This window comes from Astatotilapia calliptera, chromosome 12 (assembly GCF_964374335.1).
Source record: "Astatotilapia calliptera chromosome 12, fAstCal68.1, whole genome shotgun sequence".
Lineage (NCBI taxonomy): Eukaryota > Metazoa > Chordata > Actinopteri > Cichliformes > Cichlidae > Astatotilapia > Astatotilapia calliptera.
Window position 1 is genome coordinate 18,151,294 of NC_137433.1, and position 26,107 is coordinate 18,177,400.

The 26,107-nt window shown below is 41.0% G+C and overlaps 1 protein-coding gene across 5 annotated transcripts in view; it reads right to left on the bottom strand.

Moving 5' to 3' along the window:
• Positions 1 to 26,107, bottom strand: part of LOC113033075 (uncharacterized) — a 308,229-nt gene that overhangs the window by 201,288 nt on the left and 80,834 nt on the right. The window lies entirely within an intron of this gene.

Genomic DNA, 26,107 nt, shown 5'->3' on the forward strand with positions numbered 1-26,107 from the left:
AGCCTCAGATCATCTGAAACACTCAGTTTATTTAAATCCAGGTTGAAGACTCACCTGTTCTCAGCTGCATTTGAATAAAGCACCAAATCCACACTTTTAAGCTTAAATTTCAAAACTAACATTTTAACTACTGATTTTATCTACTGTTCTGATTTTATCTGTTTTGATTTTATATACTGTTTTGTTTGTTTGTTTGTTAATTAGTTAGTTTGTTTGTTTGCTTGTTTTAATCAATTGTAAATCATGCTTTTTATTTGTTTTTATTTCTAATGTCTCTGTAAAGCACTTTGAATCACCTTGTTGTTGAATTGTGCTATACAAATAAACTTGCCTTGCCTTGCCTTGACATGAGAGAACAGAGGACACACTGTGGGGGGGAAAGAAACGTTTTGACAGCTGCATTAAGAAACTTGCAAAAAAGTAAAATTAGCCTTAAATTGAATTGAAATAATCAAAAAGCCTATGGCATAAATTCCAGCAGCTTTTTTTCAAGAAAAAGTTAAACCACAAGTTAAATTTCTTGTTTGATAAGATAAAATAGACTTCATTCATCACAAAGTCTGCAAATTCCTCCGTTACAGAAGTTAAAAAAAATATTAAAAAGTTAAAATATGCACAGGACCCAAGACATGGATGAAAAGAGGAGCTTTAATTTATTTCTGGAATTTATATACAAATGAATTCACAATTTGTCACCTTTCACCACTACAGGTTTTCTTCATAAGTTTCATCAGCTGCAATATACTCAAGATACTAAATATTATGCGCCACATCGACTAAAATATGGTTAAATTTATGGTTGAATTTGAATTCATGGAAACATTTATCAACAGTAGATTCAATATAAACTTTGAACTAGTTCCAAAGCAGCCCAAATATACTACATGAACTGAGTGAGTTATCTCACGGAAAGGTAGGTCATTTTTTTGTGTTAGTATTATTACAACTGTTATTATAATGTCATTTATCTTTTGTATTCATGCATATTTTTTATACTTTTTTTGCGCAACTTCAGGTTATAGATGGAACTGGCAAGAGGAACTCCCCAACATAAATCATTAAAAGAGTAACTACAGACAGGGAAGATGGAACAAAACCACAAAAGTACTGGGTATTTTATGAAACTGTTAAAGAAATACTATCCGGTAAATCTCATACTATTTTGCCTCAAATCAAAGAGAGGGACGAGGAATCCGGCACCCTGCCGCTCTGGGGCATACGGTGGCACCTTCATAGCGAGCCGTCGATATGCAACGAGGATATCTTCAATCTTCAATTACATGTGACGACAGCAAAAACAAATTCAACAGGGAGGTGAAAGAAGGGGAAAAAAGACAGAATGGGATTCACACAAATAAAATCCGTGCCACATTCTCCTTTTCTATTCGCACTCATGCCGTGAATGCTTATATTTCAAGTGTAAACACAATCAGTGCTGTGTAGGAATGATGAAAAGCCGTTACTCTTATTATAGGAGAAAATAACAAGCACTCATGAAGGGATTGATTGTTTTCAAATCGTAGATCTTTGTAAGAGGAGTGTAAAGTAGAGCTAAGTCTCCATTATAGGACGCTGCTGCTACATTGCTTTTGATTTTCTGTCAACATCCCTCTTACCAACTAGGCACTGTATTTACTAAATGCATCGGGGCCAAGAAATGGATTGAAAATATTGTTCGTCTTCTGCAATCCAAATTGTGTCAACCAGTTGGAGGTATTGCAGGTCTTTTATTCCGTGTGTCTCACTCTGCCAATGTTTATAGATACTGTAGGACTCTTCTGAATAGCTGACAGCACAATATGGGTGTAGTTGTTGTAAGAAAACCAAACATAAATTAACCATGAACCATGCGAGCAGGCAACTTACTCCTGCAAAGCTCTTTTTTCCAATGCAGGGATTATACACAGAAAAGGAGACCTGAACCAAGTGAAAATGGTTCCCCCAAACATGTCCCCATACAAATCAACGCCTGTTTAATAAACCGGCGTGCTTTACAGGTTTTACACCCAAACACTGTTTTATGATGGTAATGATTATTGAAACGTTTTCAACAAATTAAGCACATTAAATACAACTTTGAAAAGGCATAGAGTATGATAATGTTCACATTCGTTTAACACGGCGTTATATTTTAATACCTTGTTTCGTGTTTTCTTGAAGTCACACACTTCATTTAGAGGATTGTAATTCAAGCACAAGCAAGACCAGCATCCAATCCTGTGCTATGTCAATGAATTAGACAGTTACCGCTTAACATTTCATATCCTCAAACATCACCACACGAGTCAAAAACCTAACGATTTGCTCCCAGTAATTAAGTGCATACACTTACCTGCATGCCACACAAACACAAAGCTCGTGCCCTTCTCTGGTTGCCACACTGTCCTACAACAGTGCCTATTATAAGTCAGCTGCTGCCCCCCTCACCCTTCCCCTCTCCCTCAGAGTCATGGCCCTTCTGTCCCCTCTAAGTACCCCAATAAATTCAAATGTAATGCTCCTAAATGAGATCACTTACATGTGCCATTTCTCTTCAACTATATTTATCATCTAACACTTTGGCCTTCATTAACAAATAGCACTCAAGGAGGTGGCAGTGGTGGGTGATTCCTCATCTCTGCTGTGGGGGAAAGCGAGGGAGGGAGAAGGCTGTCACCAAAGGACACCAAGCAAAATGGGGGTGGAGTGGGGGGGGGGTCACACTTCACATTATGACGTAAGCCCAAGTACAAAGTGTTTCACGAGGTCACCTAAATTACTGGCAAGCCAAATTGGAATACTTTGAGTTACATTAACAAAGGCAAGGACGTACCATAACATATTTGTGTGGCATTTAATATTTTGACATTCAAATCCTTTTGCTTGCACGATTTAAAAATATGAAGCACAAAAACCGTTGCAGCCACCCGGGATGCCAAGGATACAAGAATGACTCATCTCTGTTCACCAAAACATGTCACAATCATAATTTTAACCTGAAGCAGTATTGTATTACATGCTCTCTCTCTCGCTCTCTCTCTCTCTCTCTCTCTCTCTCTCTCTCACACACACACACACACACACACACACACACACACACAGAAAGAGAGAGAGAGCAAATCCCTCCTTCAACTATCAAACAAAACAATACCAAAGTACAGAGGCCACCCACTGCCCAATGAGCATCAGCTAAATAGTTTGGCCATTTACATCGATGCATTTAATTGACTGTCGTCTCCAGCATTGTGCAAGGCAGTGGGGTGCATCTATGGCATTACTCCTGCAATATTACACACAGTGCATTACTTAAGGTTACGCCTACCTATTGTTTAATTTATATCCCAACTATCCTTCCTGTACTGACACTGTCTCCACATCTGCACTGGAAGAGAAAACATTCAGTTTAGCTATTAATTATCACAACAGTGGAAAGATGCACAAAGCAAGGGTAACCCCCTTTTTATTTCCTTTAATAAACATTTTAAAACAGCTTCATTATAATAATGTATTTTGATTAACGATGTTTACCACAGTGCTGGTAGTGAAAATTGCTTTCCCATAAATTAAACCAATAAAAGTTAGTTGATGAATTATTGCCTAAATGTAAAGTGTTACAGTCTAATTCATTCACAGCAGCACTACTCTGTAAAGTATCTACAAAATATACATATTCAAGAAATAATCAACATAATTAATTCATTTCAGGTTCCAACAACTATCTTGATAATATTTTTTTGGTTTTCTTTCATTTTCAAAATATCAATTATGAATAGGAATAACAAAGAAATACTAATGTTAAGAGTTTTTGTAATGCTGCAATATCATATTATCCAGTTACTTTAGAATATGTTAAAGGAACTTCAGAGAATCGGCATACTAATAATTATTCAAGTGAACCACTTGAAGTATACTTAGAGTAAATTAAATGAGCAGATTCAGTTAATCTGCATTATGCTGATACAAAATTAATTTTACATGCATGTGTCTAATATATATACATATAAACCATGCATGCAATTATAATTCAATTCACAAACTTCTTTTTTGGTTTTGTTATGTTTTGCTGATTAAGAAACACTGTTTTGATCTAATACCCTCTATACCACATAAGAGTATATTTAAATCAAGATGAAATATAAATGTTACAACTTGCTGTGAAAAGAAACTATTTTTAAAAAAAAAGTCATTTATGCAGCATCTTCATGGACGTCACAGTAAAGACGCTGAGGGCAAAACAACACAAAGGCGTGTTGAGAGGTTAGAAAAGTGAAAATTGGTTTATGTCAGAGTGCCAATTAAGAAGTCATACTCACAAAGCTCAGACGGCTTAGACTTAAATGGAAAGAAGAAAAAGAATCCACAGGCATAAAACATGTCAGGTAAAATCAAAGAGAAAATATAATTTCCCATGAAGAAATCAATTTGTATTCCTGTAGCTGATGTTTTGGCTTTTTTTTTTTTTTTTTTTTTTAAACCGGGCGACATTATAGAAGGAAATGCATTTTTATCACAGCCACTTTCAGTTCTTTTCTGATAACTACCATGCTGATTTCAAACAGTGCTTTGTGAGCCTCTTGTATTTAACAGAGCAAAAGGCTGTGTACCCTCAAGGTAAATTTACTATCTCTCTCAAAAAAAGCAAAAGCAAAAGCAAAAAAAAAAAAAAAAAAAAAGGGAGGAAAAGCTTTGTGGGGCAAGTCAAACATTTTAACATCTCTGTGTTTCATCTAAATCACTGACAACAAAATAGCCTCTAGCGTGAGTGTCTCTCTTTCCCTCAAAGTTAACTATGACATCTGGCATGGGCTCTGAACACCATGACAACAGACACCACGACTATAGACACCACGTCAGCATACAACTGTAGTGCAAGAAAAGAGGCAGTGAAGAAGGGAAGGATAGAAACACAGCTTGCTAATGGGGAGAATGCAATGTAAAGAGATCACTAACTGCCATTATTTACACAACTCCCCATAACAAGTGGATTATGCAGATCCTAGCTATTGTCAAGACAAATGTCATCTTAAGGCTTCCGCTTTTTTTCCACAGTTTCTAAACCTACGAGGAGCATATGGCAGTGACATGAAATGTACAGTAAAATAGAAAATGCACGCTAGGCTAATAACCAATGAAGCCCACTTGATTAACAGTGAATATCAGTATGAATAATTCATTTAAGCGTAAAGTATCAAGAGAAGACGGTACATCAGCCCCTCTGTGTGCCCTGGGGCTATTGTCATGGTGGGCATGATGGGAGGGGACTGTAACGCAAATGTTTTCATCTAAATATCCTAATTCTGTAATTTAATGAAACTCTAATCATGATGAGAGGTTTGAAACACTGTGCTGAGGAAAACTACAGGCGAGGGATGACAGAGTGACAAAAAGAGAGAGAAAAAGCAGGGAGGGGGGAGGGGTGGGGGAAAGTCTTGTTTTTGGTAAAGTGGGGAACACTGTGGCAGGTAATACTCTGGATACTGCCACTCACTTTCGCAATCAGGCAGAAATTATAATTTTAATAGACATTCAATTAGATTCATTATTTCACATTTCTTCCTTGTGTCGGTCAAGACCCCTCTCCATTCAGATTTATCTCCGAAACACATTTTTGTTCATGGGGAAATGATGGATTGACAATGCAAAGGGAAGAGTGAAGTCAATTTTGCCTGATGTCACTGACAGCTTAGCATGTAATTACTGTCACATATGCACAATAGCAGTACCTAGAGAAGAGCAAGGACAATCAATTTAGCTTTCAAGCCTGCAACTTCAGTATTACTACATAACTTTATTTGAAATAGCACGAGTGGAGATGGTTTAAATGTTAATATATATAAATGTATGAGGTGTTGTAGACCATGTCCCCCCCCCCAAAAAAAAAATAAATAAAAAATAAATCTACCTCTATGGCCTCGAATGGATTGTCCAGCAGCACCCTCTTGTGGAGCGTAACTAAAATGCAATCAATATTCAGTATTGCAGCCTCTCTCTCGCTTCTCTTCTCCTCTCTGCATCCTGCTGCAGTACTCCTCCTCCGGCTGCATCTTCCCTCCAGCCTCTTCCTGTCGGAGATGCTCGGCTACTTCCCCTTTTCTTTCACACTGCATCTCCGCCTGAATTTCTCGCTCGGGCTTGGACGCGATCTCAGTGACCTCTTAGTCAAATATTTAGATGGTCGATTTCAACCCCTTTAAGGAACTGCCTCACAACCTCTCGCCATAAAGAAATCGATGGGACGAGTTCAAATGCCAGAGAAAATGTTCAAACATAAACAGGTTCATTGGGAGGCTATGGAGGGGTGGGGGGTATTGGCAGAGGTAGAAGTGCTAGTGGGAGGGGGGGGGGGGTTGGCGGCAGCAAAGGGGGAGTCTGATGCTAATGTATGCACAGCCATAGAGTAGCTATGCATATGCATATGGGTAGAAAGGGATTACACACTGGGATGAGCTGAGAAACTGAGAAGGTTTAAAAAGAGGGTGAACACTCGGGACACAATGAGGCAAGGCGGGACAGTTATGTTTACCATGAGAGGAGAGGAGAGGAAAGGAGAGGATTTGGTACATCATGGTAAAAATGGTCTTCGTCTTGTGCTAAACAGAGTGACCTCTAGTCAGGGCCTTGGGGGAAGAGGGTATGGAGGGGGTAGAGTAGTTAGAGCAGCCTACTCTCAGTGTTCCCTTCAGGGAGCAACACTGCACCAAAAAGCATTGGACAAACCAGGGCATTAATATCCTCACACTAACCCCCTGACAATACCGCATTATGTATGTACGCCTCTGTGCATTACACACCTTGAACTAGAAACAATCGCGCCCTTTTCTTTCTTTCCCTTCAGCACTTGAACCACAGCCAAGAAATTCAATGAGCGCATTTTATTATATATTTTTTATTTCATGGGCAAAAAAGAGAAGCGGAAGTGCATACGCTCACAAATACACACACATACACACACATACACACTGCTGAAAACCTTCACTGTGTTCTTTACATAATCAGTTACCTTGTGACACCTACCTTTGCTGCAAATGACTGTTTGCCTTTTATTCAGCTCAGTGTTTTCTCTCTATCTCTCCCTTCCAGCCATGTGTATCATCTCTAATTACAATTCACACCGATTCCAGCCCGCCATGCTAAAACGCAGCCTACAGAATAAAATAAAAAAGCGGCTTGTAAGGTGCAAAGGGGCACATGAAAAACCAAAACCGAGTCTGAAGGGAGAAAGTAAAAAGAAAAAAGAAAAAAAAATCAAAACACAAGTTCTGGGTGTGGGGTAACAGCATCAGCACAGTATTATGATGTTTCTAAATGGGGAGCGTGTCTCTTGACACGGGTCCCTGTCCAGATATCGATTGCTCCTGTGGCTGCAACACTAACAGCAGTGGAGAGCCATTGAACTTAAAAGCAAATAGTCCTTCTCCCCCGCTCAGCGTTCATTCGCAAGCGATCGATACAGGTTGGCCCAGCACGGCTAACACCTCTATCTCGTATAATGGCCTTCCTCCTATAGTTACTGACCAGGAAGCGATGCAGACAGGCAGGAACGGGGTGGGTAAAGTGGAGAAAAGTGAACGTAAAGGCATACGCATGAACTAATTTAAAATTCAAAACAGCTACATAGATATCCAGTTATGTCAGCTAAACTAAAATTGTGGACACAAGAAATTAACTCAAGTCTCAAAGTTCCTACTTAAAAAAGCTTTAAAATTTTTAAATTAAAGGATAGGAAATCTATTTATAAACATCTAAATGTTTAAATACCTCCAACTGTTGTAACGCAAAGATTAGTAGTAGGACTAAGACATTATTATATTTGATAAGCAGCTCGCAGAGCAGTAAAACCACTGGTGCTTGGACTCTCCCTGCCTAGTTTCCTTTAACGGTCTTCCATTTATTTGCCTGCTTAATAGGTAGAGGTGGGCTGGGCGTCTGTTTGATCGCCATTAGCCCTGTATTAGCCACCATGACCCTAATGTTCCCCACTCCATTACTCTGCGGCGGGAGATGGAGGTGGAGATGATGACCCTGGGAAGAGAGTAAGGCCGAGAGGTTCAGCATGGCTGGGCAGAGATCAAGTGTGAACGAGGAGAAACGCCCATCACCCATTCTTGATCACCCTGGAACCTCTTGGGACCTCAAAGGGGATACACCCTGTATTCACCTCGGCCTTGTCCGAAACACAGCAACACATGATATGAAGTACCGTCATCATGTATGACATGTTATCACAATAAAGGTATTATCTTCACATATGTCCAATTTTAAAATGTTCTAATTTCAGCAAGAAATACCTGCTGCTCAAACAACCAGCAAATCATGTTTTATAAATGAATGAATAAATGTTAGTTTTTGGATGTGTTGGTTTGGGGTTTTTTTGGAAATACCATTTTATGAGCCAGACAATACCAAAGCAAATCCAATCTATTCTCTTTTTCTGGTTGCCATCCCAATACTGTATAGAGATTTTGAAATTAAGTGCTTTTGGACCAGGCAGAGACTGTGCAAAGGTTTCTCCATCCTACTCTATTCTTTTTAAGGGTATTACTGTAAAACAGGCAACTGGATAACGGCAAGGTTCAAAGCAATATGCAAAAAGAATGCAGTTTTTCCAGCTGAAATCATCTGATCCCTTCCATGCCTGAATCAGCTTCAGCTGTAAGCCATCGCTGAGTAGGGACACAAAGGGAAAAAGGAAATGAAAGAAACAGAGGAAAAGAGAGACTGTATGAAAGAAGACAAACGGGGGGGGGGGGGGGGGGGGATTTGAGGGACTGCGGCACTGTACAAAGCACTTAAAGATGGCAGACGTCAGAAGTCGGAGGCAGTTCTTGGCACCAGGAGTCAGGAGTGTTACAAATCATGTGGTCAAGGCAAAGGACGCTACATGGAATGTATCAGAAGCCTTAAATATGGCGGCTCTGCAACTCAAAATCTCTTGGCTTGTGGATTTCTGCAGTAGCAAGCTACTGTGTAGTAAAGTGCTGACTGCTGACTGAAGGAATTTCACTTCTGGGGATCAGAAGGAGATCCACTGTGACAAAAAGTCCAGGCTCAAGAAGGCTGTGACCAAGAGCAAATTACAGCAGCCTTACAGAAAACATGCTTGTTAGCAAGTGTACGCACTTTTCTAGGTATGCAAAAAGAAAATGACTTCTGAACTTTGGAAACTTTACACTGAACTGTCACATTTATATTTCTATATTTACAGCTACATTCACAGTTACCAAAAAATGTACACACAAGCAAAAAATGTGATGAATAAAAACCCTGACTGAGTGATGTGTCACCCACAAAAAGGAAGGCAATTCCTGAATTTCCAAAGTAAAGCTCCCAAGGTTAAGCCTTCCCAATTCATAACAACATCCTAACTGTTTTAGCCCATTTTAATGGGCGGACGTGTGCTGGTCCTCTATCAGAATTCCATTAACCCAGTATTAGCCACGGTGACCGTAATGGTTCCCACTTCATTACTCTGTCGCTGGGCGAGATGGGATGATAGCCTAGTGTGGAGATGAAGGCCGGGGGGTTCAGCATGGCTGGGCAGAGCTCAAGTGTGAACAGAGGAAACGCCCCTTTGCCCATTCTACAAGTCGCAAATTCCCTCTGAGACCTCGATGCAAGTACCAGCCTACATTCAACACGCCCCTCGTGTGTTGATGCCTCGCACAAAAAGGATCAGCAGTTATGAATAACTCTTTTGCTCCTAACACCTCCCTTCTCATACATCTGAAGACTTCAGCGTATTTTCTTCGGTGTACAACTTAACAGTTCAATGAAAAAGACCAAACTAAAGACAGTGATCCCTTAATATTCAAGTATTTAGATCCACTTATTGAGTCATTGAAAAAACTTTTAAGATGTAAACTACACCCAACATGTGTTTGGGACACTAAAGTTTTCATTACTGACCCCTTTCCCCCATTTTTCTGCAATACCCAGAGTTATTAGGCACAAATGCACTAACTGCAGAGAGAAAATGGCCATAGGGCATTTCTAACAGGCTGCCCTTAGCAAAAATAACCTGTGCGCATTTGGAGAAGTCAGAAACAAGTGACACTGTCCTACAGTTGAACCGAGGAACTGTTCTTACACGTCTCACCTTTCATCCTCTGACCCCATTATTTCTTCTACCATAGAAACCTCACCAAAACAGAACATATTTGATTGCCCTGGCCCTCCAAACTCTCTCCCTCTCATAATGTTATCTTAAGAAATGTGGAAACAATTGAACCTCCATTTGATTTTGGCGCTTGAAATGACTACCACATTGGCGTCCTATGCATTTGTGTGCGTGTGTGTGTTCGGACTCGCCGCCCCCTCCCACCCCAAGAGATTCCACAAAGAGATTCCAGGGCCCGTGTGATCGAGCCTCTCTCATCATGGCAAATTGACCATGTGCACTTGACAGCCAGCTGAGTAATCTCCTGACACGTCGGAGTTAACACACCACTCCACAATCACAGAAAGAAAAACAACTTTGGGGAGGAAAAGTCATAAATAACCTGGCAGAGAAGGAGCTTCACTTTCTACTTGCCCTCTGAACCCGGTTGAGAAAACAGTCAATACGAGAGGAGAGCCACACAATTTTCACTGGCGTTTAGGTGGTTTCATTAGGAGAGGCATTATGTGTAAAAAGAGGCATGGGAAACATTTAAGATGGAAGGAGGACTGATGAATAAAAGCATACAATTAGTGCAAATTCAAGACAATTAAAAAAAAAGAAAGAAAGAAATAAAAAAGCCACATCAGCCGTAGCAAAGACAGGCTTTGCTAAGGTGTGAGAATAGCCATGAAAACCTGTGAAAGTGGAGTTAACTGTTGCCGTCACAAACAGAGAGCGTGAGAATAAGAGCAAGAAAGACACAGACCACAAGACCAGAAGAACAAGAAAATTTTGAATGAGTAAGAGAGAAAAATGCCAGAAATTGTCATTCCTCATTGATGGCGTGAGCAGGAAGTGGTTTTGAACCACGGGGATTGTAGGCCATGCTTTCTTAGAAGGGAGGCTTACACTTAGCTCTTGTATGACAGCAGACTTTTCATCACACAGTCACACTGAGCCACCACTGGGCTCCAAAATCTGTCACCAGACTCTAACAGAAATGGCCCTCCAAATTGAAAAAGTCTGCAGCCATCACAGGAGTATAAGGGGTGAGAGAAAGGAGTGTTGAGGGGTGGAAGTTGAAAGCGTGTATGCGTGAGTGTCTCTACCCACAGACATTTCTAAGAGTACGTTTGTCTCTGTGTAACAGAATAGAGGTTGGGAAGAACAGACAGGAGGGGAGGGAGAGAGTGAGAAAGAGGGAGGGCAGCTGAGGGGTTTAGGGGGGAAAATGTGGTCATCAATTGCTGGCAGCGGATCGAGGGAAAAGATTATTGGACGGTAACCCAGCGGCAGATGTCTGATGAGTGTCTATTAACCTGCCTCCCACATCTCGTAGGCCGTGTCGCTGATGAATTCAGACCAGGAGGCCTTGTCCCACCCAATAGGAGGGGTTGGTAATCCCTCTCCAGGAAATACCTGCCAGAGACCCCGAGACCTGATTGGCCGTATCTGCGCTGCTCTGGCACAGTTAACAGGATGGGGATGCAATTGAGGAGATATGAGTCAACCCCTGCAGCTTCCTGTCCATTGCTCCTCTACCATCATATAGTGTCACTCTCCTCTTCCATCCCTCTTTTTGTTTCTCTCGTACCTGTGTGGCTACATCCATTCATTCACCCACTGATGCCCTTATTTGTATTTCTGCTCACCTTTTTTTCAAATTTTCCTGCACTACTACTTGATACTCCTTTAACCCAGCAGACCTGAAAAAGCTAGAATATGACGACAAACTAAACAAACCTAGTCTTGAGAGTGACTGGACAGACAGGGCTATTTGCTCAGTGACATCAGTTGGAGGTACAACATCTCTCTGACAAACCGCAGTCACCAGGATTTGGGCCTTGGCTCACCTGAACCTCATATAAAATGGTTTAAATATGGGATTTCCCTGGCTGGTATATGGCACAGTCCCTTTCCCTACTCACCACTGTTTCAACAAATTGCTACATGGACATGGAATACCATCTCTCATCAGCTCCCCACCCACAGACTCCTGCATAGATAAGCCCAAAGTAAAGAATGGGACATGGCATTAATAATTCTCTAGGAAACCTCACCCCATCACTATTGTTCCAGAAAGACATATTTGAACAGGCAGCACCCTTTAAGCCCATGATGTTTATTTTGACTACACACAGTATTAATGTCTATAAAATATGCCAAGAACAGTTGATAAGTGATGAGATATCAACTGACACACTTAGATAAACCTGTTTTGGTCCATTTGGCCTGTTAAAGAGACCATGTCCCAAAAGACCTGATGATATATGAGTTTGGTATCATCTGCCAACAAATCACTTTTATGTCATCGCCTCGACTCAATGTTTGCCTCGCTCTCTTTTTGTCTGAGCAGAACAAAACAGAAACAATTCAGGAGGGAGGCAATTTAAAATAAAAATCATCTCCACCCAACCATCTTAGTGTGCCAGTTAGTTTCAATTAAACCTGTTTAACTAGGAGCTTACTTAGCATGGCCCAGGATGTAGTCAGTGTGGAGGGCAGAGGGGCAGAGGGAGGGGCTACAGGGTGTGAGAGCTCAGGGTCTGTGCTCCACATCTGCTCCTATATTAAAGGCATATGGGCTGGACCACGCCAACCACTTATGAGCATGCACGGACCCCCGTCCAGAGCCCAATCAGTCTTGATGGGGTGATGTAATGGACATACCTTGGCCTCCCTTGTCCTTTCAAGCACAGTGCAGCCATAACGCAATCCTGCACAGAAGGCCAGACAACATGCCAACTCACTGTCAACACCTGCCCGTCAAAAACTGGTGGTATGAAGGCACACATGCAGTGGAAAAGAAGGGATGGCGACGGCAACGGGCTGAGATAAGAAAGGAATATAGAGAGAAGGAGAGAAAGTAAAAGCAAGCGAGACGCAGAGAGGGAAGACAGGCAGCCTGCAGGACCGCTGAGGCCACAGAAGGCTGTAGAGAAAAGATGGGAAAAATTACCCGAAAACGAATAGTGCAAAAGTAAAATCTAAGGAGTATCTACCACCAGAACTCGTGCAACTTGTGTTTGTCTTATAGCATGGAAGGTCAGAGAGGAAATGAGAGACACAAAATATGGGTTGGGATGTGGCTGTATAATAATCCAGAACAGGCCTGCTCCTCTACTCCCCCTGTGGCAGAAAATTAGGAGCCTGTGGTACAAGTTGTCCCTTCCACATTTATCAGTGACACCACCATGCCCAGACTCGCACAATTGTGTTTTCATCTATTCCCACAAACAACCATTCATCTTGGCTGTGGTGTAATGGAGAAGAAGCACGGGGAAGGAAACAGGATCAAGGGATCCCACGCTTTGGTGGACAGATATGGTGGAGAGGAAAGGGTGTTCTGGCTAGACGCCTGACTTAGGTGACTGAGAGTTATCTCAGGTTGGAGGCGGGGGGAGCTTGTGTGCGGTTTGCCTTCTCAGAAGGATAAGGTGTAGTCAACTCTGTGGTGACCCAAGAGTTTGTCACAGGGGATGTAATGAGGTCAGATTACAGGCTAGTCCACAGACTGGCTGCAAAAGGTTGGCCCGTAATCCCACAGTCATTAAAGGAATGCTTTGTTAAAAGTGGATGGAGGAGAGAGAAAAAAGATGGAGAGAATGAAGAAGAGGGGGGAATATAAGAGGTGTGTGGGGGAACTCAATAACACTTGATTCAATATGAAAAGCCTCTTGTTGCCACCCAGGAGAAACCCGGCTAGGAAGGATGTGAGGGAAGCCAGCCGAGAGACTCCTACAACCAGGAACAAGACGTGCCTTGTTCCAGGTTTAAGGAGCAAACAGATTAAGATGAATTGATGCAAGCTTAGTGACTTTAGAGAATGGGGAGAGAGAAAAAAAACGCCCACAGATCAATAAGGCTTAGGAAGCAAGCAACCAAAGACGAATCTCAACTCACATTCAAGAGGATAATACTCAATGAAGGAAACACTCTCAGATCTCACATATATCCCTACTGTTTGGTTTAGACTTAAAAACAAAGTTTAAGTGTACAATAAAAAAAATTAACAAAACCAGGATAGCAGTGGGTGGGTGGGGGGGTGGGGGGGTGGGGGGGGGGATTTAAAAACAAAACATTTGAAATTTAACATAAATGTAAACATTTTATGCAGTTGTAGAGGTAAAAGAAAAATTATGAGTATGGACAAAGAATAAAATTTAAACGATGAAACAAGGCTGAACTATTTATACAGACATTGCTTACACATGTGCATTTTTTTTTAAATTTTCACTTCTGTGGTTTGAAAATGCATGTGTCTGTGCACTGTGTACGCTAGAACACACGAGGGGTTTAAAATAAAACATATGCAGATCACACCAAAAGTCCTATTGCCAACAAGTTAACATACATCCAGTGTCCCACAGTGCACTGTGACAGATCAGTGCCTAAGCCGGCCTGGCGGGGCCTGCGCCCTGATGTTTGCAGAGATCAGAGAGAATGATCTGGGTTAACATGGTAATTATACGGCAAAGCCCTGCTATCTCAGGCTGGATCTGAAACTGTTTTTCTCCTCTCTACTCAGATATTTCAGGCCTCCAGTTAGGAGGAGCGACAGCCGTCTTCCAGAGGTAAAGCCTTAAGAGGTGTTCCATCTTAATGGAGGTAAGCACGTTGTGACTACATTTAATAACAAAAATAAAGATCTGCTTTAAATTATTAAAATTTATAGGCTTGTATGAAAATATTTTTTATATTTTTCATATGCTCTGATTTAATAATAGAAAGGCTCATCAGCGGTCTGGTTGTTGTTGATAACTTGAAAGTTAGATTTCAAACTGGAAATTGTGTGTGATAAAAAGTCACGTGTGAAATTAACTGTAAAATCAACTGCCTGTTAGCTAGGTTTTATGAGATTATCTGGGCATTGTATATAAAATACCACTGTGCACTATTGAAACCATTAAAAGCAGACTAGTATGAAAGTTAGGAAAGGGCTCATTTAAACTCACCATCATTGTTATTCCTTCCAAAGGAAGAAAGAAGAGATAAGTAAACCATTGGCTGAGGTAATTGAAAAGGGTACCAATTATAAGATTTTAACTGCTTTACATATCATTGGAAACAATCACTGTGTTATTTTTGGAGACAGAAACTTTTAAAAAATAAAATATAGCAGACTTTTGACACTACTGAAATTAGCACATGGTTTGCATCTGGTTTGGTGGTAAAACACAACCTGCTCTTGGACTTCAATTATTTTAATGTGGAAAAATAATAATTGCTCTACCTAGAGAGAGAATTATAAAAATATTAACAGTATTTTGCCTGTATTAAGTTTCGACTAACCAAAAAAACAAAACAAAACCTGGTGGTGGTAGCTATGCCCGTGACTGTTATTTCCCAGTATGTTTATGTTTTTTCTGTATTTATTGTAATGTGTATTGTTTCCGTGACCGCAGGTGTGCCCTTTAACCCCAAAGTCATTAGCCTTTGCCAACTAGGTCTCTAAACTGCACTACGCTGGTGCAAAACACGTGCAGAGAAAACGAGAGGCACAGCGAAAGAGAGAGAGCGGGAAGGGGAAGAAGGCTCCTGGGCCAATTACGGCCCCAAGAAAACAAAGGGCTATATTTCAATGATTCCTCCAGCTGTGCTGTTTATGAGCTGTGTGCTTAGTCTCTGTGACCTTCACCTCCACACTTGCCCTCTCTGAGGGAAAACAAGCTAAAATTGCCTGATGCTCAATCTTTCATTTCCCCTTGTTTTTCTCCCCCCTGTATTTTCACTTTTCTTGCTTTTGCAAGTTGCTAAAAACATACTGCTTATTTGATTCAGGATTTTTTATATTTATTAGGTTAGATATTTTATGGCCTAGCAACTTTAGTGCTAACTTGATGGTATGCCATGTCCAACACAGTCTTAAATGTAAAAGTAAGAAAAAATATAGTCTAATCTAAGGCTTAATGGCAAGGTGTGTGTCATATGTAACCTTTATAACTTTGCTTGTCAGACTCCCTCCCTCTCCCACCAGCACACATACGCACATGTGCACAGACCTCATAAGCAGGGTCTGGGTATCAGTCACTGTGGCCCTTTGACAGGTCTAACCTTCCCAAGCGGCAGGCTACAACATCTTCACTGCAGTCCTATTGACCAAAGCAATAAGCCATTCTATATGGTGTATTAAAGTAATTTTCCACATGCTACCTCAGCACGATCCATTGTTCATGCAAGCTGCTGCTGACCATGAAGACAGGAAGAAGGTGGAAGGGGCAAAAAAAAGAAAAAAAAAACCTTCCCCAAGCTACTGGATGAAATTGCAACACTTTGCACAGCAAAACGATAAGTTCTCTGCATAAATGTGTTTTACTTTTTCTTTTTTTTAAATTAAAAACTATGTGTGTGTGCGTGGGGGGGGGGGGGGGGGGGAGGGTTCTGACTTAAAAGATGCAGTCATTACCACAGTCACTCATGAAGGAATTTTTGGACTGTCAGAGGGAGGTGCCAGCAACACCTAAACGCTTGGAGGCATATGTCCTTACTATTCAAAGAGCATGTTCAAATTATTCCTCTTATATTAGAAAGCAAAAAAAAAAAAAACGAAAAAGGAGCGGTTCTTTTGTTGGCAAGCACTGGCTGTGTAATATGTTGAGGCCATCTGCGTAGTCCGGTGGCTGCCCTCCCCTGCTCCTCGTGTCAGAGGTGGTGTTGGAATCGCTGTGTACCTCACCCTGGCCTCTGCTGAAATCAGCTCCAGTCCGAGACCATGTGACAAATGATTCCAATCTAGGCTGAGCGCCCTTGACTTGACCCTGACCGCTGTAGACAATAAGGGCAAGCTCAGTCACTGGAAAAGATGTTCTGCGCTAATAAACCCGAGTGCGGACCAGGGTAGCAGTGAGCGGCAGCACGGCTTGGGTGGGAAGGGGGAGGAGGGCATTCGGGGAGAGAGGAAAGGGGGGAGAGTTCAGGTTCTGACCTCTCAGGTGCAGGTTGATAATGAGTCTCCCTGTTTGCTCTGTGAAAATGACCTAAGAGAGATGAAAGGAGCCAGAGCACAACAAAGAGCCCCATTCTTTGCTCCTCTGAAATGGGATCATTCTTGAGGATTGGCTTATGAATGCACTTTCTATTTCATTGGCTTTAAAGGGCACTTAAGCCAAAATACAAACATGTAAAAGTAGTTGGGCTAGATGCTGCCACGCAGCCCCTGAAACCAAGCGTGCACCTCCTCTCGGACCCCACACATGCAAACAAAACAAGCAAACAGACGAATAAAAGTAGATGCTCGCTCGCCCGCATACACATGCATGCAAGGACAAACGCACACATGCCGACAATATCCCAAATCCTGCTTGTGTCTCCCCTTGTCTCCTTAATAAACCCTATAAAATGAGTGTGCTCTTGCCAAGCGTGGTGCCGTAAACATGCCACTCCAGAAAGGTTCTGGGCATCCCGCTAGTTATGCTAATGAAACCCCCACCCTCTTCTGTTTTTCACTCTCTCTCTTATCCTGCTGGCACAGGCTTCACTCTTCCGCAGTACACCACTCCATTGTCATCCCCTGCCCCTGTTCTGCTGGCATCAGACTAGATAATACACAGCAAAACGAAGATCCAAGAACCCTTGTAAAAAAACATGGCAAGAGAATAATATGGTTATTATTTCTTTGAACTCAAAACCAGGCCATTGTTCTTCATTTTTGTGTCCCAATTTGTAGCAAAATATGGTACAAAATATGATTATCTTAAGAATGTGCATGCACGGATGGCTAATTATAATGGTATAAACAACATTTCCAAGGTAAGTGTTAGGAAAGAAACAAGAGAGGGTCATGAAATACTGAACAAAATAACTCTCACTTCTATCTGATAAGCTGTGACAAGCTTTGACACAGCCAGAAAGTAGAGGCAGGACTTCTCGTAGCGCTGATTCTGGTAAAGTGGAGTATATCAGCAGGTTATTTGTCATGGGGACTTTCGGGAACTTAGCGCTTAGAGTAACTTAGAACTTGGAGGCGGAAGTGCTGGGCATGACAGGAACCCCTGAAGTCTGCTGAACTCTGCTGAGTGTCAATCTGGAAACCAGGATTATACCCTCCATCCTCTGGCTCGAAAACACAAAACCCACTTGTCACTGCAGCACAAACTTTTGTTTGTGTGACTCTAAGAGCGAGTAGGTGTGTGAAAATGCACATTTGTCTGTATCTATAAATGTGTGCGTGTGTGTGTGCGTTTTCATGCTTCTTCAAGGCCTTGTGTGCATGTGGCTTTCTCAGAGCTGTTGAGTAAGCCAGGCCTCTGACATGTGGATTTGTGGCTTGACTGCAGAGGAGTTTATCACAGATAATTACATAAGAATGTGCTGGAAAAGGAACAAACCACGGACAGTCTGGGCTGGCAGATGCTGAGCCTCGGCCTACACAGTGCCCCGTGCTCCCTGCACTCCAGACTCACACACCAGCCCCCACCGGGCCTCTCTAAGCTTGAAAGGGCAACAGAGAAAACACTGAAATCCTGGAGAGCCCAAATGAGCTTCTCTTTTATTTCTCACCCTACAGCTTCCTTGCTTCTCTTTCCTTCACTATACTTTTCACACATTTAACTTTAACTTCGCAGAACACACAATAGATTTTTTTATATATATATATCGTGTTAAAAATATATGTCTCCAAGTATTAAAAGTGTTAAATAAAAGTAAATATATATATTTTATGGAAGTATGAATAGCCAAAAATAAAGTGCACAAATTGTGCAAACACGCTTGTAGTCTCACCAAGCTTGGAAATTGTGGATTTGCCGAATAAAAACTACTGAAATAGGTTTTGCTGAAGATCCAGCTTTTGCCACCAGCGGTGATCATCCACATTAAATTTGTGTGAGTTTCAAACAGAAGTTGATGTCACCACACAAGTTTGAGGTCTGCACTGAAACCGCAGAGTACACAGCGCCAATGATAAGGAGACTTCAGGGAGTGATTTAAAAAATAGAAGCAGCGCTGAATGCACCCTGGAGGTGAATGAGAAGATGATCTTCAGTTTTCATGGATAAAGTCCCTGAATGACTTTGTAAATGCATACACATTGTTTTTTTGTTATTCAAAATGGATCTTTTGAGGGTGAACATCACCTCTGTTACACAATGCCTTGATCCTGGACCAAGAGAGAGAATTCCAAATTCTGCGAATATTCTCGCTCTGTGATCGTTCCGCCACAAAACTGTGGCAGTGTCGTGCCTTCTATCATCCGGGCTTCTGTAAAGCGCAGAAATGGTCACTTTTTTCTCATGTTATGAACATTCTCAGTGTCAGTGTCTCTGTTGCAGATGGTGCAGTGTGTGTGTGTGTGTGTGTGTGTGTAGGTGGGGGGGGGGGGGGGGGGAATCTATGGTGTACTGAATTGGAAATGGAAGTTTATAAGGGCACTGGCAAAAACCTCTCCTCTGCCCTCCCAAGATAATGAAAACAGTGTGGCGAGAAGTAAAATGTGACCACTGCAAAACTGAAACCGCACTGAGGTAGCAAGATGAATAACCTTGCGCACCAGCCAAGTGAATTCTGGGTATCAATGCCTTTTCGATTCACTTACTTTTTGTAATCATCAAGGTCAAAAGGCAATTTCTGCAAGCACATAAATAAATAAAACAGGTTGGCAGCAAATTAAATAGAAAGGGGAACAAAGTCATGCCTCTAGCTAGTAATAGAAAAAACAAGGGTAGAAAATCTCACATGAAAGCTAATTTTAGATAACATCTAGCTTTGCCATTTGACTAATTGGAATACACTTCAGTCTTCATACAGAAATGCCATTAGCACTTAAAACATTTTGTGCTAAAGATTTTTGTTATGCAAAGTATTATTTCTTCATCCATGACAGCATCCAAAAGCTGTTGATAGTGAATGTTGTGGTTTAATCTTTTTTTTTTAATTATTTTATCATTATATGGCTTTAAAATAACTCTGATTGTAAAAGTTGTATTTTCTTCAGCTGCACTTTTACTTTGTCCAATAAAGCCAAAATGCCATCCCTTAGTCTATTACTAAAGTTACCAAATGTTACCAGTGGCCCCCTTTTTTTAATCAAAGACAGTGTTAACATAAACATGTTGCATACTGACTATCATGGCTAGCTGTTGTCTAATGCTGCATTTGAGATTACGTGAACAATCAGTTTATAGTTATCTGGTCTGGTGTCCCTCTGTATGCTTTAGTTTGTATTTTAAACTTGTCGTTTTAGCCTTTCTTACATGAAACCTGAGGAGGCCTGTTTTTCAAAGTGACTTTCAGGTTATTTTCTGATGGCACAACTTTTCCACTTAATCCAGGAAAAAAAAGACAAAGAAAAAACTCCTACAGGGTAAATTAGTCTTGCTGTCAAGTCTTAAACTCACAAACCCAAGGAGACAAGACAACTCTCCATGTTTTTAGTTGCTCCTATAAAATATCTACAGGAATCCTTAGTTTTTCTTTCCACCAAATGAGCTAAGATATAAGAGAACTTTATTGACTTGTAATCGTGTGATACTGAGTAGTGTCAGCAACAGCTCAAGGTTATTGTGCGAAATGAGTTCAGGCTCTAAACGGCTCAGCATTGTAAACTAAATCAATACTACCAAATAGTGAGTACTGCCATTTACAGCATGACGCCCGCAGGAATTTCATTCTAGTCATAACTCTCAGCACCCGGCCTTACATAGTAAGCAACAATGGGCCCTTATGAAAAAGTAAACAAGTTGTCGGGGTCGTGCAGTTTATTCCTCAAGGTTGCGTCAAACCCCAACATCCAGCCTCCTACTATAGGGCCAGAGGTCTTGCATTTGTCTGGCTCTTCTGTCAGGGGCAGATCCCTCCTCGCAGTACACTGCTAGCAGAGAGACGGGGGCTTTTATTAAGTGTTGGCAGTAGACAATATGGCCTCCGCCTGTTTCTAGTGCCCCTGATTCTGCTCTCTTGGCACATGATAAGATTCTGAGTCCATTCTGACAAACCATACAGTATATATTGCTTTTGTTCAAGAATCCAGAGCAGTTTCTCAAAAAAAAGAAAAGAAAAAAGGACAGTTTATTACTGTTTAGAAACCTCCTTCCAAGAGCAAAGCAAGCATGCACAAGAAAGAGTAATGATATGTTTTAGGTCAATATTTTATACGATGATGCATTTTGGGAGGCACACCTCTACAAGGCATGTGTGAAACAATGGGTGTCATAACTGCCCCGTGCAGCTTATTAATCTTCCCTCGCCCTATAATCAATCTGTTTCTCCCCTTGCAAACACTGGTTACATTCCTGCGTTACATGAGAGACCATCTTTCACTGTGGCATAAAAGGGTGGCTCCAGGATGCTGATGTCTCTCTCATATGAGGCAGCTAAGACTAACAGTACAAAGCGACTTCCTCGGGATGTTTTTAAATCGATGGCAGCAAGATTAAGCAGGAAAAAGGAAACGGGACATCAACTTTTCTTGTTTGTTTTTTTTCCCCCCACAGCTGATTTGACTAGTCAAATGAAAGCCTAGAAAAAAAAATCTGTAGATTACTTATTGACTACCCAAATAATAGTTTTCTTTGAAGAACAGATTTCCAAAGCTGTGACACAAAGGTATCTTTCAGCGACTGTAAAACCTAGGCAGGGTTCTTATTAGGATGTCCAATCAAACATATGGTGTCATGCTTACAACTGGGAACCATTTCAGAGGTATGTTGTGAAGTCATACGGTAGTGCTCTGTTAAAATTATTCTATAGAAGACAGCAAGGGGAAGTTGCCACTATTCTTGTCATTCCCCATTGTATAGTCATACTGCAGCAATTATTCAAAATCTTTGATTATCCTCAGAGAAGCGATGCAATCATGGCTGAAAATCAATTTCAGGGACATCAGGAAAAATCAAAAAGCTAGCACAGTGCCAACAGGGCCAAGGGCTTGTGTGAGAGAAGAGAAGGGATTTTTTTCTCATCATCGTTTCGGTTTTCCCTTTGCTGAGGGTAATCAGCCAGGAACACCAGAGAGCTTGCTGTTAGTCAGAGCCAGATCCTGATCCTGTTCAGAGCTGCTAGTGATGTAGAGCCAGGTAGCATCCAATTAGCGCTTAGTGTAACTTAATGCAAAGTACTGGCACTCGGCTCACCGAATCCAACTAGTTGTCATAGAATTTCCACGCTTGTTCTGTCAAATTCACGAACATTTGCTGATTTGCTTTGCCTTCTCAAGGCACCATGGAGTTGAAATAAGACGTTTTCATCAATGCTGTGCTGTGTATGGCCATTTTCTGCTAAAACAGATTGGCCTGATTACTGATGAGACAGCAGGCACGTCAGCGACGGCTGCTTGATGCTTATTGACAACTGTGTTGCTTTAGAACCACATTTACTCCTTTTACATATAGAGCAATTTGTAATGGCACAGGTTCCAAAGCTCTTTAATGGATGTAAATCCAATGAAAAAATTTCATGATAAACTAAAAGCATGTACCATTTTAAGTAAAAGAAGCTGGATATAAAAATTCCACACGTCTTTATGTTCAATCTAGGCATGCCCGCTTGTGTTTAATCAGTCTGGACCAAATGCTGGACTTATCTCCAGCAGCTGAGAGCAGATCGAGTCTGATAATGACATATTTAGAGACACAGCATAAAAGGAAAGCCTACCCTGTTCTTTCGTAGCAGACTGATCTGGTTGATGAAAAGCTCAAAAATATGCCAGAGACATTACAAAATAAGGGATAATGTGTAATATCGTATTTGTCCCAGTTAGATGTGTTTCACTTTCTTTTACTTTTTCTTCCCCTTGACTTGTGCTTCTTGGTCTCAGAACATGAGCAGCTGTGATGAGAGCCTCCACAGACTTCACTTTCTAGTAACACTCAGACATTTGAGTTTTGGCTGTGGCATGTGATGTTTTGTAAAGATGGTGGCTTCCTCCCTCTGTCCTCCTACCTGCCAGGGCTCAATGGGCGGATTGCTGCTACTTGTGTAACAGCATTAGCAGAGGTTATTCAGCAAAACAGTGGAAAATCCACTCCATCATGTTTCCTCATCAGGGATGTCTTCTCTCTGACCTCCACCTCTGTTTCAGTGACTCACACAAACATGGAAGATGGATATGTACCATCTTCTCAGGTTCTGCCAAATTCAACAAAAGACAGGCCTGTCAACCATGAAATGGTCTTTACAGAAGTAATATGGACAAATGTGGATTAGTTGGAGGCACTTTTATCTCTAGATAATTTCGTGACCTTTATTTTTTATTCTAGGTTGTAAAAGATTATTCCGAACGCTATCATAACAACTGGTATAAAAGGAAAATGGTGGTCTATTATCCTCCGTAATTCCTTTCTGGACATCTATCATCATGCTCCCCTCCCTCTACCTAGCATTCATCATAGGACACCCCCATGGTTTTCTAATCTACAGCTTTTGTTTTCTTCTTCCTTTTTCTTTTCTTTTTTTTTGTGCTTTTTCTTGGTTATATCTCCTGTGAATTACTTGGCTCGGAAACACACAGGCAAACACACAGACACACACAGGCAAACTGCTGTCTGGCCTCCGAGGTTCAGTGGGAGCATTAAATACAGGTCAGGGTGACAATGAGGTTGTTGCAAGGCCTTGAGGAGGCCTGGGGGACTCTGCTTATTAGTCCCTGGGCATGACTGTTTGTGTTTGGTGAGTACTAGTGTTGGATAGTAAGTTAATAGAGTAGATGCGCGATGAGGACATAAATGGATAAATAAACTAAGCAAAACAGAACAATCCGACGCGATGCACATGTGCACAGATTTCACATCTGGATATTGGATTTCATGCAATGTTCATGTCCTGTCTTGTTCATCTCCCTCAGAAGTCTGTTTTTGGCTCGAGTCATTTCAATGACATCATAGCACAGGACTGATGGGGAATATTTCTGCATGACATTATATTCTTTTTAATAGCTGCAATTTGCTCTTATTATACACTCTTCTTATACACTCTTAAACAGCCTTTATATATAGCTTAAGTTGTAAAAGCACTGTACAACATATGTAATGAATATTTATCCAATTTTAAGGAAAAGTTTTCTCTTACACTGTGATCGATTTAAATTTAGAAGTATTGTTTTTATTTAATCTCACCCTTTCTTTGGTGATTATTTCATTATTTATAATCACAATAAATTAAATTATATGCACTCCAACTTAAATATACACAATGCACATGCATAACCTTTATTAGTTGAAGCCCAAAATCAGGGAAAAAGATTCAGTTTTCAGTGTAGGCTATGCTGTACTGTACAGTATGTACTATATTCTAATCTATCCACAAGCAGACATGTCTATGCAGCTTCAATCTTTTTCTTTCTTTCTCCATGACAACTTTCATTTCAGTCACATGGGTGTATGCTGTAATAACTCAGTTTTATGTTCAAAATAAAACTGCAATACAGAGGAGAATATTAGTAAATGCTGCAAAGGCGACCCTCAGAGAAATATCCGTTTTCTGCAGTGAATCTTGAGACTGTGTGATGATCTGTTGCAGGTATCTGTTGGTTTCAGAGTCATGCCCTTTACTGTCCCTCCGTTATTTACCCACCAGACATACACAGCTTGATAAATGTTTTGTCTGACCTTCTAAATTTGTTTTCCTTCCTCTTAACTGTGATTTTATTTCCCTTGGACAGGCCAGACACTGTGCGCCTCTCTGTGTGTACGTGCACGTGTGAATGTGTCTGCTCATTTTTTCTTGTTTTTTTAAAGCTTCACCACCCGAAAGATAAAACGTATCTTTTCCTTTTTGAAAATTTTTTTTTTCCATCAGTTCATCATTAGAACGGGAAAAAAAGAAAACACTGTAAAAGCAAAGGAATTCAAAGCTCTACTGAAAGCGACTGGCCCTCCATCTAGTGTGTGTCTACTTCAATCTGTAAAGGGTTAAAGTCGCCACAGGCCAGAGCAGAGTCAACATCGGCCACGGCTTGGCTGGCCTACCCTGCCAGATCAATATCTGCAAATAATAAATTAGCTCCCCAGAGGGGTCGCACTAAACCCTGAGCAACACTGCCCTGGAAAAGTCCACAATTGGTGTGTGTGAGACTCAATAAGCCAGGTGAATGACTGTGCAGGGGCACATCTTTAGCACTCCATAATAGAAAATTAATGGTGCTCAAATCAGTGCTGAGGGCACCCTGAGGGTTACCTAATAGGCCTAGTTAGAACTGTCATCCCTTCCAGAGTCGCCTAAAATATTACATGCAAACACAGGGAGCCACGATGAGAGGGAAGAATGGGAGTGCATTTATGTCTTATTTGTGGTTAAATCAGCTACAGGTAAAAGGTGAGATAGCACTGAGAAGATAAGAAAGGAAAGAAGTCATGATTTAGCTTGGTATAGCTTACCAAAGAATACTAAAGAGGTCTAATTTTGAATTTGGAAGAGGACAGAATCTAACGCTAGTAAAACTTATACGTGTCACCATCAGCAAGGATAATCATGGCACAAACTGTTAAGTGAAACCTTTTTTTACAGTGCACTGTCATCGCTTAATGCTGTCACTCTTCGTATTAGCCTTTTAGCTGTTTATTAGCACAGACTTGCATACAGCTATTTCAATGGCATATGAACAGCCAGGCCCGGCAAGGTCACTTCTACCAGTTTTGATTTCCCCTTTAAGCTACAACATAATAATAATTAGATATTTAAATTTGCTTCATAAAAGCACAGCTCATCTCATTTTAATAGAAAGATTGACTGATGGCCTGAATAAGCACCAAACCGTTGATGTGTATTTCACGATTTTCTTTGTTTCTGCTGGTTAAACGTCAGATATTAGTTATTTCAGTCAGTTGTTGCACAATGTACAATTCACAGCCCTTGATCATACATTTGTCCTGATTATTTATGATAAAAAAACGTTTTTTTTCCCTTTGTGATTATGCTCATTGTCTTCAGTTTTAATGACAAGCTGTAGGTCAAACAGCTGCTCATGTTACCAGAAAAGAAATAAAAAGGAAGACAATGACAGAAAAATGTGAAACAAAATCATTCCAACTTGCTCAATTCAGGCACTATTAGCCTACCATAAAACCATATACCCTAAAGAAAAATTCATATTGCCAT